The sequence below is a fragment of the Panthera pardus genome, unplaced genomic scaffold, assembly GCF_024362965.1.
Source record: "Panthera pardus isolate Hobbes unplaced genomic scaffold, ASM2436296v1 HiC_scaffold_24, whole genome shotgun sequence".
NCBI lineage: Eukaryota > Metazoa > Chordata > Mammalia > Carnivora > Felidae > Panthera > Panthera pardus.
In genome coordinates, this window is record NW_026526810.1 from 133,416,092 (window position 1) to 133,436,357 (window position 20,266).

Below are 20,266 nucleotides of genomic sequence, written 5' to 3' on the forward strand. Positions count from 1 at the left end.
GAGGCGGCCGGGTGCAGGCAGAGAGCAATCCCAGCTGCCGCTCCAGTCTCCTTTTTTTCCCTCTGCCCGTCTGGCACGGGCATCATTAGCGCTGAAAGCTGTTAATGTCTGGTCTCACAGCTCCCCCTTTAGTCTTGCTGCGCTCTCTGTCTCTCGTTCCACGCAAGATCAATAGCCGCCTCTCCCCCGACCTTACCCTCTCCCTCGACCCCGCCTGGCTTTGGCAGCTAGCCCCCCACTAATATGTCCCCTCTCTTGATGCCCAGAGCACAGACGGTGCCAGAGGGGATGGCCGAGCTTGGGCCCTACTCCTTACTCAGGACCCTAGACAGGCGGGGTGTCCAGTACCCTTCTGAGAAGGTCACTGCGCGCGCGCACACACACACACCCCACCCCACCCCTTTATCTACCAAGCATTTCTATACATGAAAGTCTGTCCTGTCCCCAAAAAGTGTGTGTGTGTGCGTGTGTGTGCACGCACTTATGCGCACAGGTGCTTAACACAGTAACATATAAAAAGAAAAGTACAGGTACAAATGTGATGCTGAAGTAATATTACCATACCTCAAACTCATTTCTCCAGCACGTGCTGTAGGCCTACTGTGTGCCTGGTCCAGACTGGGGGCTTCGTGCAGACTGGAATTAGATGGAAAGAAATGCCATATTTTCTGCAGGGAAGGAAGGAAGGAAGGAAGGAAGGAAGGAAGGAAGGAAGGAAGGGAGGGAGGGAGGGAGGGAGGGAAAGGAAGAAGGAAGGAAGGAGGGGAAGGGAATGAGAGAGGGAGGGGAGAAAGAGAAAGAGCAGATGTCAGAAAGCTTTCTGAACTCACAAATATTTCCCTGCTCTTCTTTTTCTAGCTTCACAGTGCATTCCAGCAGATAATCCCCCATATTCTTAGTCACTTTAAATTTCTTTATAGAGGAGTAGTTCAAAAATCATAAATCATTTCATCAAATCAGAGTGCATTTTTATTAACCTTGTGTGGGGTTCGGATTCCCTGTGTGTGCGCATGCAGCATTCCATGCAGTGGGGGCAGATTAAACACACACGTGACCCCCTAAGCCAAGGCTTCTTGTTTGAAATTCTTTGAATGATTCTCAATATTTAGCTCTTAGCCGAGGTGGGGTTCTATTTGAGATCCTACAATGTTATCTTTGCCTTCTGAGCAGTTATATTTTATATTACGTCTTTACAAAAATCTGGAAAGAACCAAGATAAGTCGTGTCAATAGAAATGGGAACTCCCAATGTTTCTGTAGAAGGAAAATCCACATTTCATTTGTTGTTGTTTTTTTTAAACAGGGATCCACCCTCTAAAATGTAGTCAAATAACTTTGTAGCAATACGAAAACTGAGCAACACATCTTACCAAATTACTTTGGGCTTCATTTCTGGTGCTTAAAAAGAAAAAAAAAAAAATCTGCAAAGAAAAGGCAGATCTTTCCATATTCACGGGTGTAAAGCAAACTCAGAAGCAAACTGCCTGTTAATTTCTTTACTTCAGGATCTATAAACACTATTGACTAAAGATGAGGACATAGAAAACACATCAATCTGATCAGTGGATTGATTGACTTGTTTTAATTTTTGAGGAAACTGTAATCGTGGTACTAATCAAATCATATTAATATACATATTAAATTTTTGTAATGTTTATTTTTGAGAGAGAGATAGAGCATGAGTGAGGAGGGGCAGAGAGAGGGAGACACAGAATCCGAAGCAGGTTCCAGGCTCCGAGCTGTCACCACAGAGCCCCACGCAGGGCTCGAACTCACAGACCTCAAGATCATGACTTAACCAGCTGTGCCACCCAGGTGCCTCTTAATATACATATTAATAAAGCTCTCAAAATGGCCCTTATCTCCTTCCTTACAGTTCTAGAATCTCTAGGAGCTCTCAAATCCAGAAGCATAAAAAGACGAAAGAGGCCTTTTGTGCTTCCTGGCATATCTTCTAGAATTATTTTAAGACATTTCTGAAAATTACAGCAAACCTCTAAATGCCATAAGGACTCAATTAAGGCTGTGCTGGATTTGGAGGGGTTTTTTGCATTGTCACTTTATTGCAGAGACAGGACCACAACACTTGCCTTCCAGCAATTGTTCGCTCGATTCTTTCCATGTAATGAATTTAGCAACATTGCTTTTGTTAAAACATGGTTATCATTGCACCTCACTTGTTTCTGCAAGAAACACTTGGGCTTGATACCTTGGTAAATTTCCAACTATTGCTTTAAGGACATGAAGCATAGGTAAGCTCTAGGAAAACTGAGAAACATCACTGCCTGCTGTCTTTATAGCTGCAGCCTGCAGGGGGTTAAACCAAATTCACTGTTCCTGATTCATGTATTATTTTCCTTAAAAATACTTACCCAACTCTCCGTATATGAAAAAGACTCACACCCACATGGAATGTTCCTAGCTCTGTCCCTGTCATCAGAAATGATATTGAATGGCTCAGTACTAGGGGATCTGGAACTATTTCTACTGCTTTCTCACCTCATTTGGAATTTTCTTGCCTTGCTAATTTTAATTCTGAGTCATCAATTCAAATTTGGTAGGGACTGGCATCACCCAGTTGGTCGACTTGGGAAAAAATATTGTTCACGAAGATGATCAAACTCCACCAAATCCCACCCCCCACCCCTACTTATACAGAGTGGCTGAGGGGTGGTGTGTGTGTGTGTGTGTGTGTGTGTGTGTGTGTGCGCGTGTGTTGCACAGAAAGGGGCTCTATGCTGCTTTCCCTCTAGTCACCGAGCCTACAAATTGTGTAACTGAAAATGCAAAACACACATGCATGCGTGCATACACACTTGCACACGCTAGTCTGAATTTAGTGGTCTAGTGACCGTCGATCTACCCTATTTGGAGCACAGACAAGGAAGAGATAGAGAGTTGAAATGGTTCATTTGGAGAAAGAACCGGGATCCAGAAGGGAATTTTCAGTTCTGAGTCTGGCTGTCAACCGCTGTCGTCAGGACTGGCACTACAATGAGGTGTCTGGTGATAGGAGATGGGGAGGAGCTGGGGTTGGAGACAATAATGATCACCTTCCTAACAAGGGTTTTATGAGGCTGTGAGGATTAATTAGTTTGTATCCTTAAGCAGTTTGAGAAAGAGGAAGTTTCAGGAAATGCTAAACTGGAGTTGTAGGTGAGCGTGACTCAGTTGCAAACTCCACCCGCACCCCCCCCCCCAATCCCAGGCTCTGAATACTCCTGTCTGTGCCTTGATGCGGTCTACAAAGGAAGTGGGGGAAAGGGAAGTGAGAGGGAAGTACTCGCTTAGGGAAAAACAGAGAAGGAGAGAGAGAGAGAGGCATGAGTCAGGCTAGCATCCCTCAGAAGGAACAGCTAATGAAATGCTGCAAGGGGGCGCTTACCAAAAAAATAAAAATAAGAACCAGCCAACACCTTGTTTCAGATATGCCTCCCAGACCCGGAAAAGAAAAAGGGATCTGGGAGGTCTCGTCCGTTGTTTTGTAGTTTCAGAAACAGTCCACAAATGCTTTCCAGTGAATTCAACAAAGGTACTTTGTATGCTAGAAAACACTTAAGTGGATTCCCCTCTGTTTCATAGAGAAGGGGTCAGGGTGCAGGACGACAAGCAAGCCTCTGCGACAAAGTTTGAACTGCAGGCACATAATTGGGGATGGAATAATATAGAGTACACGGAAGTTATAAAAGTTGTTTCATTGTGCGCATATTAAACCATTGCATCTGCTTGAAGACACTCTCTCGGCTCAATTTACAAGGCAGACAATTTGCTACAACAAAAGATAATTAATGCCACCCAGGGAAAACCGAGATGCTGGGTTGCTGTGCATTCTGGCATTAGTTTAATCTGGGTCCTTTAAAAAAGATGATTTCACTGTGACTTTAAGCCTTTGGGAACACTGAAACGACAATGGCTTCTAAAATATGGCTGTGGCAGTAACATTTCCCATTTGAACTCGTGACAAAGCCCCTCGTCCCCTCCCACACGTGTCCTGGAGTGGAACACGAGACGGGAGCATAGGCGCCCACCTCTCTCTTACCTGTCTCCAATGGGCTGCAATCTAAACAGGACAGATTTACGGTCATTTTTTTTTTTTTATCTGAATTTGGACCTCTGTATTCATGCGGGTAGATTCATCAGCTGTTGGGAGTTAGCTCTGGCATCTGCAGTTTCATTATTTGTATCTGCTTAACAGGAACAATTAGAGAACTGAAGAGTGAGGACGCCTGCTTGGGGACCATTTCGGTATTGTACCCAGACCACACATTCCGGCTGGGAAGGAACACAGTAATGCAGAAAGCATTAGTGGATTTAACACTCTGCGTTGTGTTCGGGGAATCGAACTGTCAATGTTTCTGGCAAGAACTCATACTCCAATTGAAATCTATCAAACACCTTAATTAGCTGCGGGTACCTACAGGCACCCAACCCACAGGCAGGTTGGAAAGCATGAGAAGGAAAGGACTAGAGCCGCAGAGGCAGCACGGGCCCCTCGATCCCCCCAGGGCCCCGAGGCCTCAGTTTCCTGACCGGGATCTACGGGCCACCGTTCGAAGCCGGGCAAACCCTGGCTCTGACGGTGGCAGCCCCGGGGGGCACGGTTGAGGATGTTTGGATGGTGCGACGGGTGTTGGCAAACGGGACGGGAAGAGGCCACGGTGACACAAAGCTGTTGCCGATGGTAACTGGAGTCTTTTCCTCAGCCAACCGTTCCACCTGGACCTCAGCACAAATTATTGTTTTCAATTACCACCTGTGTATTCCTTCCCATTCAACTTATTGATGTAAAATTACAGCTACACCGGTATAAATAAGTTATGCTGCAGTTGTAAAATGGAAGAAATTTTGTTGTAGCAATTATGTTCAGCAAGATGACAAAATAAATTTCCAGAGCTGTGCCTGCAGTAACCTGGGGAATTTAAACCTCATAATTTCCATTCATTTCAGATAATTTGGAGTAATTTCTATATGTAATAACTTTGTAATGAAAAACACAGCGGTACTGAAGTGATTTCGCTCCATTTTTTTCTCCTATGGTATACATGGCACAAAATAAGTGATAAAAATAATATTTCCTTTTTATATGTGTGTGTGTTGAGTAATTCCTTCAGCAAAAAATCATAAACTAATACCCAGACTAAATCTCTGTCCACAAAATGAAAAATAAATTGAGTTAAAGAAAGTGAGAAAGTATGAAAGGCTTTGGATGTTTTATTGTGAGTTTATTGAATCGTCTCGCTCCCATGCTCCTTCTGATCTCTGAGGGTTACGGTTCCCGAGTAAGGGGCAAATGCACGTGAGCCCCCAGACTCCTGGGCAGAGGCTGCAGGAGACCCCCGAAGCGAAGATGGCCACGCCAGTTGGCACTCTGTCCTCCGGAAGTGTTAGGAAACACCGTCTCCTCCGCGATGTGCTGGGCTGCTCCCCGCTGCCGCTCCCCATCAAAGTCTTTAACTTCAACGTTCCCGGTGACTACAGAGGACCTGCCGGGCTGGGCAGTGGTCACACACAGTGGCACAGGTTCCCTAGCTGCACCGGTGCCCTGCCCGGCCTCTGGTGGTGACAGCCGCCACTGACGTACATGGCCCTTGAACATCCCACGTAATCCGGCGGAAGCTCCCCACGAGTTGTTAGAAGGTGACAAGGACATTGGCTCCCAGCGCCACTCGACTGGCCTCAGCCACCGCCACTGCGCCCATCGAGGGTTCCTTCTGAATGAAAAATGGACATTGGGTCTGGATGAGGCATCCACCCCCTGAGCCCTGCCTGCCAGGAGTGACAGCCAGGCCAATTGTCAGCCCCCTCCCCACCAGCCAAGAGGGCCGCCTGCTGCCCCAAGTCCCCCCGCCCCAGGCCCCCACCCTGCACCATCCTGCGCTGCATGCAGCCGGGGGCACACACCTGACGTCTCACACCACGTGAAAGGCACCCAGCGGCTGGGTGGCCTGAGGAGAGGGCGTTTATTTCTCTGCCGGGTGATCTCCCTCATCAGACAGGGCTTCAGAACCCGTGGGAGCAGAGGTGAGCGGGCCTGGCCCAGGCTCTGGCACATGGCAGTCACTTCGTAACATTTTAACAACACACACCGATAGGGTGCCAGCTTGCTAGACACAACATGGAGGGCTGGGGGCCCAGATGGCGGCATCGTGTGACGGTCAGTACCCGGGTTCCTCATTCAGACAAGCCTGAATTTCACATACCGCCCCTGCTCTGAGGAATACACAAGGAAAAGCAGACGTCAACGACACGGTGACAGGACTATGCCAGATCTAATAGAGCCCCCCAAAAGTACTCCAGCCCATGTGTCCTAAGTGCCATGGGAGCACAGGAATGGGGGGCAGGGGTCTTTGGTCACAGATGACAGAATTCTCCAAGACCTTCAAGGCCTACTAGGTCAAAGAGCGATGGTCTAATGACATTGTTAGGTCATTTGCCTGATCTAATCCTGGGAAGACAAGGACCTTCATTCCCAGGAAAGCCAAGGCCAGCCACTAAGAGGCAGGGCCAGAATGGACCCCAGGCTGTCTCCACGTCCAACCACACCAGTCTCCACCCAGACTCGGTTTCCAGCCCTCCTGCAGGGCCACAGCAGCGAGCAGCTGGGGACACCACTAGATGCGGAACCACAGTAGCAAAGGCCAAGTCAGCACAGGATGAGGACAGAGGAAGAAGGAGAAAATTTTGAAAGAAACCAGGTCTACGATGGGATTAGCAGAAGAAGCTTTTTTTTCCCTTTCATTTGGGATGGCAACATCCAGGGAAAAAACATGACCAATGGCTCTGAAACCAAAATAACAGAGGCAGAGAAAAATGGGATGAAGAAGGAGAGAGAAGTAAGATCTGGAGTCCCAAAAAGGACTCACAGAGGCAATGAGCCTCTGCAGGGAGAGGGAGTGGTGTAGACAGGGGTTCTGCTGCTGAAGTTCTGGAACAGACAACTCACTCAGAGTAGTACAGAGCGTCACGGGGGACAAAGTCCCTCCACTTCCCTGACTTGAGTCTGTCCTTCCCGCAACCTTGTGAGATATGCAGGGCAGGGCACAAGCAGCTTGGACGTACACCTCCGAGAGGCGCAGGTCCAGGCCTCACTGTGCCCACTGGTGGCTGGTAGACCTCAGGTCAACAGCCTCTTTTCTTGGTCTTGGCGTCCTAGGTCCTCCTGTGTTACATCTGAGACGATCATGAAGATTACCTCAGGTCACCGATCCGAAAGCCCCAGGCACAGGGCCTGGCCCGCGGTAAGCATTTAACAACTTATATACATTATTATTTTGGGGCCTTGTGCTGGGCTCTGGAGGAGAACCACATCCAACCCGACCTGCGTGCATTTCAGCACTTCATCTCAGGAAGGAAGAGAGGAATCCTCCCCAGGTTTCATTCATGAACGTATTCAACTAATCCTGATGAAGCCCCTACTATGTGCCACGGATCCGGCTAGCCTCTGGAAACACCCAGAGGAAAACCCCACAGTCTTTATTGGCAAGTGGGTTGCCACACAGCGCCGGGCCTTGATTTCTTCCAAGCAGACAGCCGGGACGTGCCTCTTCTCCCCTGCCCTCGGTGGGCACACAGGTCATCAATGAATGAGCCAGCTAGATCTCACTACAAGACTCATATATCCACAACCTGGAACGGCAGCTGGAAGAGCCAAGCCCGCAGAACAAAGGCCGGGAGGAAGCCTCTCAGAATGTGAGTGGGAGTCACTTGAGAGATGGGGACCAGAGTGCCACCAGTGATTCCCTCTTTAGTCTCGAAATTCCCCAGGATCGGCACTTCTGCCCCCAGAAGTTAAAAAAGTTGTGGCAGCAGTGCTTGGAGGGTGGGGGTGGGAACATACAAGCCACCTGTGGGAAAAAAAAAGAGTGGATAGAGATACCAGAATGGCGGCCGATACTGTGCTAGGGTTATGGGATTAGAAGGGCTTTTAGAAGAACTTGATTTCCCAAACCTCCTAAAACGTCACTGAAGACTCGCCATACATTTTTTATATAGGTTTGTGAAAGAATTAAAAAAGCCAGCACTGGGCTGTGAAGAGCTCCATGGGGGCATCTGGCCTTGAGATGCATGCAGGGTCACAGAAGGGCCCCATCCTGGCATGGGGCCATCCTAGGTGCAGGGGGACTGTCGGACTGGATGAGACCCTTCCCAAGAAGCTGCCTCTTTTTTCCCTCATTCCCTTCCGTTCGGGGGCCTCCAGCATGTGAAACGGCTCTCAGAGCTAAGATTTTCTAAGGTCCGCAGAGGCTGGTTTGAAACGCCACCTCCCCCCACCCACCAGGGATGTGGAGCTCATGCTCTTGGCCCCGGTGGAGCTCAGGCTTCACACACACACACACACACACACACACACACACACACACAGCTTGGGCCTCGGCCTCGGAAAGCAGCCCGGCTGGGCTCTGTGCTGGGTGCACACTAAGTGTGGGGTACTTTTAGACACTCACAATGAAGAATGTCCTCTTGAAGCTTCCCCCTCCTTCCCACCTTCTGTCATCCGGGGAGATAATTCATTTATGCAGCTTTCACAGAAGACTGACATTTTCGACTTTTTTAGCAGAATAAATTTATAAGGTAAATTAGGGGGTGGGAGCCCTAGTGTCCTAGGCAGATTCAAACTGGTAATTACAGAGGGCCTAATTATGTATTCACCACGGAGCCTTCTGGAACAGGGAAGTCTACAGGATGGCTCTTATTCTTCCTGCAGAGGACATTCGCCCCTGGAACCTTCACAACCTGTGTTCGAGATGTTTTGCTTCCAGCCCTGAGCAGTCGTGGGGAAGTGCCCTTGTCATCAGTGCCACTGCTCTGATATTTGCAGAGAACATCCTCACCCTTGTCAAGGCACCCAGATTTTCCCCAGTAATCATGAGGTCAAACAGCTTTCAGGCCAGGGGTCCTGATCTGGATAAAATAAAACTCAAAAAAGGGGCATATTTAAAAAGAAACAAAACCTTGCTCTGCCACATTTTTGCTAGATTCCTTATAGAGTTCTGTATCTACATCTACCGGCCCAAGGTATCCAAATTATCCTTGTCACAGCTGCCTCCCCTGCTTGCTTGGGAGCTCCTGGGGCGAGCGAAGTGTATCTTACTTCTCAGCTTGGGGTTTGGCCTCAATAGAGTCACTGAATGAATGAATGAATGAATGGCAAAAGTGCACAATGGCCCTCAGAAGAGAAAGACCCTGGGCTTCGGCAAAGTGGTGAACTGGGTAAAAAGCATTTCTCTCTCCTGCATCACGGCGTACCACGGTGTGTGGACTGCTACATAAGCACACTTGCCATGCAAAGCCCATCTCTCTGTGACCCGTTCTGCCTCATTTTCCCATGCCCTCTCTGCTCCCAAACATCTGACCTTTCACTTGGTGGATACGGATTGCGCTCTGTGGTGGGGTGAATTGTGTCCCCCAAAAATACGCTGAGCCCCAACCCCTGTGCCAGTGAATATGACCTTATTTGGAAATAGAGCTTTTGCAGCTGTGATTAGTTAAGGTGATGTTATATTGGATTAGGGTGAACTCTTAATCCAATGACTGCTGTTCTTTTAAGAAAAGGAGTAGACACACAGGGGAAAGGTCATATATCCAATGCCAAGGAAGCCCAGCAGCCACCAGCAGCTGGAAGAGGCAAGGAGACACAGGGTTTCAGAGGGAAGCTAGAGTGTTCAGAGGGAGCACAACACTGTCAATGCCTTGATTTCAGACGTCTGGCCTCCAGAACCGGGATACAGTAAATGTCTGTTGTTTCCAGCCCCCTAGTTTGTGATACTTCGGTCACGGCAGCCACAGGAAAGTAATAATGCTCCTGCATGAACGAGGCACAGGGGAGCAGAGCTGAACAACACAGATGAGGACCCTGCCCTCAGGGGGCTCAGAGGCCACAGGCCCTCCCTACAACTCATGAATGTTGCATTTGCAAAAATGTTAATGAGAACTGTTGGCCTCAAAAAAGGGTAGTAATGACTGGACTAGGACTATCTGGAGGCCAAGGTGAAAGCAGACTCATCCTTCCACCCAGAAACCCACTCGTGCATCCCTCGCCAACCTCTTGTCCTAGCTCGGAGCTTGGTGCATCCTTCAAACTCCGACTGTAGTGGCAGAAGCTGGGGAAAAGCCACATTTTGGTGGAGGAAATATCCGGGAGCTTCCAGCATCCGTCCAGCAGCCTCCGATCACAGCCCCCAAGGAAGCACACTCAAAACAAGCCAGCACCTCTCTGAAACTCTTCCGCTGCTGGAGGTGTTAGCTTGGTGGGTGGTTGGGTTTCATTTTTCACTTTGGGGTTTAACAAGCAAAGAATTAACCCCCCCCCCACACACACACACACACAACAGGGACCGACTGCTAAGTGGTAGTGGTAGTAACTGACCATACAGTGCTCAGGAAGACGGAACTGGATAAAAGACAGGTCTCTTGCGTTTCTGCTGAAACCGCTCTGGATGGAATCGAGTCAAGAGGCACTGCTCTCTCCCCCAACACACACCCGTGGTATCATTCAGGCAAAGAGACCCAGCCCTGCTCCTGCACATGTGGAAGACCAGGGAGAGGCCTCTCTACCTTCCTCGTCCACCTACCCTCTTAAGAAAGCGGACGCCAAGGGCAGGGCGGACTCCGGATGGCTCCACCGCCTTCGGTCCTGCGTGCGCAGCCGCGGGGGAGGCGAGCGGAGAGTTCACACTTCTGAGAAGTGCTGGGTTCACGCCCAGGCACAGGCGTCTGCACCTTTGACCAAACGTACGCCCGGATGGCAAGCTGATGTCACTGAGCTCTTGGAGGGGCTGGTCTCCCTGCGAGGCCGCGAAGCTCCGGAGGGAGCGGAGAACTGACACCGGTCCGTGCCCCTCCTGGGGCCCAGGCCCCAGCTGGACGTGCAAATCCACTCTTCCGGCACGTCCGCCCTGTCAGTGAGACTCCGTATCCCAGTTTGCAGAGGGGACACCCGAGTTTCGGCGCCAGGCCAGCGCCGCCCTGCCCGCGGCAGCAGAGGCGGGGCCCGCAGGCTGCTGTGCCAGGGGCTCGGGAGTCATTCCCTTCCACGTCCTCATGTCCGTCAGGGTGAGCCAGGCTGCGGTACAAACCAACCCCTGGCCGTAAGGCGTCCACACGCCGACGGCCTAGGCTCCGGGGCGGTCGTCCGGCAGCTCCAGCCACACCTCGGGGCCTCGGAGGCCACCGCCGAGGAAGGAGGATGCGGTAGCGTCGCGCCGGCTCTCCGGGGCCTCAGCCCGCTCGCACTCAAGCCCATTGGCCAGAGCTCCTCACGTGACCCCGCCTAACCGCAAGGGAGGCTGGGAGATGCGGGCGCGAACGTGGGTGGGATCCCGGCGGCCTGTGCCTCTCGGCCACCGTATCCAGGAACCGTGTGAGCGTCCCGACTGAAAGGGCAAAGGGGGATTAACTGGAAATGTATTCACCAATTTGCGGAGCGGGAGTACGGCTCCGTGACAGTGATAACACGAAGGATTTGTGACATGATTGGACTTAGGCTACTCATGCTGAGCCAGTCGGGGTCTCCCACCCCCCAGCACCCGATCCCCCGGTGTTTACTGATGGCCCTGAGTCTTCATCCGACTCTTCCTGTGCTTGGCCGCGCCACACGGAAGAAATAAGGGCCCTTCCGGGTAGTTCAGAGGCCTAACTTTAGGAGAATTTGCTCCTCGCTGTGCAACCTGCCGCCTGCAGGATTTGGAGGTGACGACCAGTCAGCTCCTGGGCAGAAGAGGCTCGCGGACGGAGCCCCTCTGGTCCGGAAATGTGTCCGTTTGCCGCCCGTGCCAATCAAAAGAGACTTTTGAACTCTGGAAGGTGTGAGATAGGTGTGTGGGATAATGTAAAACACCCAGGCTGCACTTCGAAACCCTCAAAATAGTGTTTGATGGATGGATTTAGAACAGAGAACTTTACAGCTGGGAGGAACCGACAGATGATGCTGTCCACCTACCTCAGGAGAGAGTCTGAGGCCAGGGGAGGAGGCACATGCCCAGAGCGGGTGCCTGAGGCCTCTAGGTGGGCCTTGATGCCCCTGATCCCAGGGCCTGGGGCTGCGGCCCCAGCCATTCCCCAACTCTCTCTTCAATGTGTGCCATCAACAAATAAGAAACAAGATGTTGAGAAACCATAGGACTTTGTCTCCATTAGGCCTGACAAAGGCTTGGAACAGGCCCATGAATCCCAGTCACCTAGGACAACAGCAGGTGACAGGGAAATGATGGGCGTGGTGGGAATCTTCAAAGATCAAGGAAGGCAAGGGGCAATTCGGTGCTTCTCTGAAGACGCACTGAGATAATGCAGGAGAAAGTACCAAGCTTAGCATCTGGGTGTGGAAGGTGTCTGATACCCAGAAATGGAATCCAGATAAATGACCAATAGAAGCAGAATGAAGCAAGTTCTAAGGAGACAAGGGTGGGGAATGCCGTGCAAAAACAAAGGCAAGATTACCAACCAGAGACATTAGGGAAAAGCCTCCCCCAGGGTGGAGGCCCCTTCGTCTCCCTTTCAAGTCTCAGCCCAGCACCACTTCCTCCAGGAAGACTTCCCGGATTGCTCAGCTGGTTTCAGGCCCCACGGTGGGGCTCCCACCAGCCCGTGGGCTTCACCCATCGCAGTGCATCACGCATTGGGCTGTCAATCTCTATAGACCCATCTCTGCTGCTGAACTCCACGCGGTCAGAGATGGCATCTTCTGTCACCTTTGAGTCCCCAGAGTGCTGCAGCAATGACAAATCCTAGGCATGGAGAACATGGCTCTTGTATTTGTGGCTTTAATTAAAATATACTGTACTTTCTCCACATTTCCCCCAGGTGCCACCCCAATTCTCCAAGAAGAACAGATTCTTGGAAGGAATTGTCTACACATACTCAGATGAATTACTGTCTTCCCATTCCCTCTTGAAACCACTCTGTCAGCTTTGGCTCTCCAGCTGTGCCCAGCTGCTCTTGTCAAGGTCACCAGTGACCTCCATTGCCAAATCCAATGGCTAGCGCTCAGGCCTCACTGTACCAGACCCATTGGCAGCCTATAGCAAGGCTGACCTCCCTCCTCTTCAGTGGGCTTCAAGGAGGCCACATGCCCCAGGTTGTTTCTTCTTGTTCACTGGTCAGCAATCTCTTTCCTGGCCCCTCATCTCTCGACCTGTGCACATAGGACAGCCCCAGAGTCATCCCTCAGACCTCTTCCGAATTCTCACTCACTCCTTTGGTGACATCCACCTGTCAAACGACTTTAAATGCTTCCCACATGCCAATGTCTCCCTACTTTATATCCCTACCCCGAACTCTGCTTGCACATTCCCAACCACGTGCTCTTAACTCCTCACTGGGTGTCTAATAATAAACTAATAATACCTTTCCAAGACTGAGTTCTGAACTCTCCCCCAAACCTGCCCCTCCCACAATATTCCTTAACCCAGTAAATGGTCATTGCTCAGGCTAAAACCCTCAGAGTCTTCCCTGTCCCTTTTTCTTTGTCCCACACCCAACATCCAAGCCATCAACGCATCCCACTGGTTCTGCACTAAAAGACCTTCCAGACGTGCTAATTCTCACAACCTGCACGGCCACCTCCCTGGACCAAAGGCCTCCTGTGTGGTCTTTCTCTCTCCATCCTTGGTTCTATTCTCAATAGCCAGTCTGACTTTTGGAACATAAGCCAAATCACAACAGACTTCTGCCTAAAACCCCTCGGTTACTCAGGGCAAAAGCCAAGGACCTGACAATGGCTTAGATGGTCTTAAGTGGTGTGGGCTCCATTACCTTGCTGACCTCATCTCTATCACTCTCTCTCGCTCTCGCTCTTCACTGGCCTGATTATTGTTCTTCAGCACACCAGGCACGTGCATGCCTCAAGGCCTTTGCACCTTCTGTTTTCCCTCTCTGGTATACTCTTCCCCAGATATCTTCATGATGTGCTGCCCCCACCCCCTTTTCAGGTCTCTGCTCATATATTGCTTTCACAGAGAGGTTCTCTTGAACCAGCCTATTGTACATTAAAACACTGACAACTTAGATGAAATGGACAAATATCCTTGAAAATCACAACTAATAAAAATTGACATAAGAAGAAACAGAAAGCTGTAGCAGTCATGTCTGCTAAACATTGAATCTGTAATTTAAAACCTTCCTCAGGGCACCTGGGTGGCTCAGTTGGTTGACCACCTGGCTCTTGATTTCATCTCAGGTCTTGATGGGATTTAATCCCATGTCAGACTCCACATTGAGTATGGAGCCTGCATGAGATTGTCTCTCCCTCTCCACTGCTCACATGCTCTCTCTCTCTCTCTCTCTCAAATAATAATAATAATGATAATGATAATAGTAAATAAATAAATAAAACCTTTCTCCTTCCTCTTTCCTCACCTTTCCCCAACCAAACAAACAAGAAAAAAAAAAAAAAAAAAAAGACCCAAATGACTCTACCGGTGAATTCTACCAAGCATTAAAGGAAGAGATAACACCAATTTTATGCAATTTTTATGCATTTTTTTAGAGAAAGAGGGAACACTTCCCAACTCCTTTGATGAGGACAAATAACACTAATACCAAAACCTGACAAGATTGTCACAAGAAAAGAAAATTACAGACCTTTATCTCTTATGAACATAGATGTGAAAATCCCAAACAAATTATTAGAAAATTTAATACACGTATTAAAAGAATGATACATCATGAACAAGTGGGATTTACTCTAGGAATGTATGGTTGGCTTATTATTCAGCAGTTGATGTACTGATGTGGAGTGATTTCTAGGACATAACATTACAGGAAAAAATGCAAGCATACTATAGTATACTACATTTCATGTAAGAGAAAGGGAAAAATAAAAAAATATGTACATGCCTGCTCATTTGAACAACAATAACAAAAAAAAACAGGAAAGAAATGAAGGACTAGTGAGGTTGGTTACTGTATGTTTGCTGGGGCTGCATTAACAAAGTATCACAGATTGGTTTGAGGTGGGGGGCACTGAAACAGCAGGGATGTATATCCTCACATGTGAAGGTTGAAAGTCCAAGATCAAGGTGTTGGTAGAGTTCATTTCTTCTGAGACCTCTCTTCTTGGTTTATAAATAACCATCTTCCCTCTGTGCTTATCTGTGTCCTAACCTCCTCTTCTAAAAGCAAAGAGTTCTGTTGCATTAGGTCACACCCATATGACCTCACTTAACCTTGATTACCTCTTTAAAGACCCTATCTCCAAATAACAGTCACATTCTGAGGTACCAAGGGTTAGGGCTTCACCATATGGACTTGTGAAGTACATAATAAGTCCATAACAGCTACATGCAGAGCTTGAGTGAGAATGCAGTGGGAAGAATAGGGAAGATGGGAGGTGGTGGAATGTACTTTTCTGACTATAATATTTTGTATAACACTGACCATGTTAATGTTTCACATACTCAAAAAAAAAAAGAGATAGAGAAATAGAAAAAGAAAGAAAGAAAGAAAGAAAGAAAGAAAGAAAGAAAGAAAGAAAGGAAGAAAGAAAGGAAGAAAGAAAGGAAGAAAGAAAAGAAAAAGGAAAATCAACAAGGTTGGGGAAGAGGACCTAAATGAGAATATAAACAACACAGAGCAATGTTTCAGACAACATCACAGAACAATACAAAGGGGAGAACAAAACAAAGGGGAGAACTAAGTAAATTTCGAACTCAGTATTTGCATCATGTGCCCCCAGACAGCAGAAAAAGACTTTAAACAAATCCTGAATTCTAATTAGTGGCCTTCCTTTTTGCAAAGAAACGAATTAGCAATTCTGAAACTACTCTCTGCACGTTCCAGAATGGAACAAATATACAAATATATTGTTGATAGTGGGATCCAGACTCTTCACTGTCAAGAAAGGAGTTACCAATGCAGAGAGGGGATATATAAAATGGACCATGAGGCATTGTTTGGATTTGGTTATTAATATGAACTCATAGTTTTAATACATACAGATAGCTAAACATAGAAGTAAATATAAATGTATATGACTGTGTGTATGAGTGTGTGTATGTATGTACACGTGAAATTCCCCAGGTCTCTGTGCTAACAGACCTGAATAGCAGGGCACCTATGTATAGACCAGATCTCGGCAAATAAATGTCATTCTCCACTAAAAGGAGTAAATGGCAGGGAAAGTACGAGATGAGCTTGATACATCTTCCTGTAGCAAAAGGTGAGGAGGTACCTCAAAGTGATGGAAACATGTGAAAAGCACAGAGCCAGATTGGGGGGGGGGGGGCTTTCACTGGACCAATCTGAGACAACCTGACCATCAAAATAAATAATGGCAGCAAGGGATGATAACCTACAGAATAAAGTAAGAATCTACGAGGCCATTGTGACTCATAAGTAAAAATAAATAAATAAGACCCAAAACTCTTCCTTACAGTAGAAAGCCAACTAAGAAAAGTAGAAGGAATGACCTATTTAGAAAATCACCATTTGGTAATAATGATGACAGGAATAACTAAATCAGCCAGGAATTTATCAATGGATGCCAAAACTAATGGATAAAAGTGTGAGGAATAACACGATATTTACATAGTCTCAAAGTGTCTCCCCATGTGATACTTCTTAATTACAAAAGGTGAAATCGTAACTACACTGGGGACACCTGGAAGACACCATCTTAACCAAATTATCAAAGACAACATCACCACCACTACCATTGAATGACAGTGTATGCCTCTTGATATGATGCACTGAGGACATGTCCCTTCTGTGATTTTCCCACCAAAAGTGCCCAACCTGAATCTGAATATAAGGAGACATCAACAAGCCCATTGTACAAAATAACTGGCCTGTGCTCTTCAAAATGTCAGCATTGGGGCACCTGGGGGGCTCAGTCAGTTGAGCATCTGACTTTGGCTCAGGTCATGATCTCACGGTCCGTGGGTTCGAGCCCTGCGTCGGGCTCTGCGCTGACAGCTCAGAGCCTGGAACCTGCTTTGGATTCTATGTCTCCCTCTCTCTCTGCCCCTCCCCTGCTCATGCTCTGTCTCTGTCTGTCTCAAAAATAAATAAACATTAAAAAAAAATGTTTGGGGTGCCTGGATGGCTCAGTCGGTTGAGCGTCCGACTTCGGCTCAGGTCATGATCTCACAGTCTGTGGGTTCGAGCCCCGCATGGGACTCTGTGCCGACAGCTCAGAGCCTGGAACCTGCTTTGGATTCTGTGTCTTCCTCTCTCTCTGCCCCTCTCCCACTCACGCTCTGTCTTTCAATAATAAATAAACATTAAAAAAAATTTTTTTAAGTGTCAGAGTCATGAAATAGGAGACTGAAGAGATGACAATGAGTACAATGGATGACCTTGGGTGTTCTTCTACTATAAGGGCATTATAAGGACTACAATTTAGATAATACTTTTATAACGATATCGGTTTCCTGTTTTGATGACTGCACTGTAGTCAGGTAAGAGAAATCTTCGTTTTTAGGAAGTAAAGACCCTGAAGTATTTAGAGATAAAGCAGTGTCGTATCATATCTACATTTCATTCTTAAATAGTTCATAAGAGAGAGAAAGAGGAGAGAAAGAAAGAAAGAAGTAGAAAGAGAAGAGAGAGAGAGGAAGTAAATGTGGTAGAATATTAGCATTTGGGCAACCTGGATGAAGAGTGTCTGAAAAGTATTTGGTACTATTCTCGCAAATTTTCTGTTAAGTCTAAAATTATGAACTGAGGGCTGATGGGGGGTTGGAGGGAGGGAAGGGTGGGTGATGGGTATTGAAGAGGGCATCTTTTGGGATGAGCACTGGGTGTTGTATGGAAACCAATTTGACAATAAATTTCATATATTAAAAAAATAAAATAAAAAATAAATTTATGTCAGATAATTCATTAATCAGTGAGTGCAGTAGATTGTAAAACATTCCTATCACTTCCTGTCTCCTCCCTGTGCTTTTTTTTTTTCTGTAGCAGTTCTTAACAAATCAATATAGCACGTCTCACTTATTTTGTTTATTGTCTGTCTTCACCTACCAGAATATAAGCTCCATGTGGGCAGAGTGTTGGATCTCTTTTGTTTACTACTGTGTGCCCAGCAATTAGAACAGTAATTGCCACTGAATTTTAATGGTAAGTATTTGTTAAATCTATGTGTTGCACAGTTGTGTTTCATATATATTTGTCGAGTGAATGAGTGGGAAAAATGAATGTTAAGCTGAACCTAAGAAATGAGGTCCTCTCTAGCCAAAGACATCTCTCAGGTGAAGGTCTCAAGATTAATACTTAAAAGCAAACAGGGGCGCCTGGGTGGCTCCGTCGGTAAAGCGTCTGACTTGATTTCAGCTCAGGGCATGATCTCACAGTTCATGAGTTCGAGCCCCCCATTGGGGAGCTGTCAGCATGGAGCTAGCTTGGCATTCTCTCTCTCTCCCTGTCTCTCTGTCCCCCCGCCACTTGCTAAATAAATAAATAAATAAACTCTAGAAAAAAAGAGAGAGCAAATATGAATGGGGAGATCCTGATAGAAAATCCCCACAGGCTGTCACTGGAGCTTGTTCTGTGAATTAACCTGGTTTTGATGAACCTACCCCCACCTCCAACGGGAGTGAGGCAGCTGTTGGTGTGGCCCCAAGAGAAATGCCTGAGACATGGCTCTCCTTAGCCCCCAAGGTGAAATGGAAATCAACTCTCCAGCAGCCACCAGAACCCACCAAGACCCAGGACTATGAGTTAAAACCCCCTAAATATTATCTCTGAGAATACTCTGCTTTTCCTCATCAGCATGACTGGAGGACAAAGGAAGATCCCAGAACACCTGATTTATAACACAAGTTTGGGAACAACTTGGGAAGAGGCAAAGGAATCCAAGGCAGTTACATATCTGTATACCTGTTCCCTCGTCTCTCTCATTCTCTCTCTCTTTCTCTTCCTCATTCTTTCTCTCTCCTCCCTTCTAGAACATCTGTGATCTGCTGTTGTGCTTTGGCAATTCTAGTCAATGTGTCTTCATCATCCCAAGCCTTTATTTTATTTTAGAGCAATAGTTTCCCGACTTACAGAAGCATGAGAATCTCCTGGGATACTATTGATTCAATAGGTCTGAGGTAGAGCCCAGGAATGTATGTTTTGTTTTGTTTTGTTTTGTCTTTTTAGAGAGATAAAGAGCATGAGCTGGGGAGGGGCAGAGGGAGAGAGAGAATCTCAAGCAGGCTCCACACTCAGTGCAGAGCCTGACAGCAGGCTTGATCCCACCACTGTGAGATCATGATCTGAGCCAAAATCAAGAGTCAGATGCTCAAGAGATGAACCACGTAGGCGCCGGAAGAATGTGTTTTTGACAAGATAAAGGGCCAGGATTTGAACCCAGGAATCTGGTTCAGAGCCCATGCCCTCGACCACTGTGCTATGCAATTCTGATTCTCTGATAGAGTCACAGAAGTACACAAAAAGGGACTACAAAGATGTCTATTGCAGGGTTTTTAATATTACAGGAGACTAGAAATTAACTAAATGTTTACCAATAGAAGTGTGATTAATTAAATTATGAGGTAATGGAGTTTTGCTTTCAGCTAGGATGAAATTGCTTTCAGGAGACCAATGTGCCTTTGAAGAACAAGTAGAACATCAAGATAAAGTTTAAAAAACATTTTTTAAGACATCAGGACGACGGAGGGCCATAAAGCCGTTCTCAACAAATTTGAAAAGATTGAAATAATTCAGTTGTTCTGGGACCCTGGTGGAATTAAGGCAGAAATCAGAGGGAAAAAACCAGAAAACCAGAAAACCTCCAAATGCTTAGAAGTGAAGTAAAAGACTTCTGATAACCACTTGGTTAACAATAAATCAAAATAGAAATGAGAAAATATTCTGAACGAAATGATACCAAAAATAGAACAAACCAAAACATTACATGGAACTGAAGTCAGAGGGAATATATGGTCTCACAGGCAGATACGACAAAAGAAGAAACACTGAAAGACAGAAACAGGAAATAATTAAGAGAGCAGAAATTAATGAAAGAGGGGGAAAATGTAATAGAAAAATCAGCAAAGAAAACAATATTCCTTTGAAAAATATGATTAAAATTGATAAACATTCAGAAAAATCAGGCAAGAAACAAACAATGAATTCCCAACTTAGAAATGAAAAAAATGGGCATCACTACAGATTCCATGGACTCAATATGAACATTGTCCAAAGCATTTGGATATTTAGATAAATTGTCCAAAGTTGTAGAAAAATGAACGTGTTCAAAATTGACATGAGAAGGAATTTTAAATGTGACTACTATATAAATATATTTAAATTATTTAGTAATTTAGGGACGCCTGGGTGGCTCAATG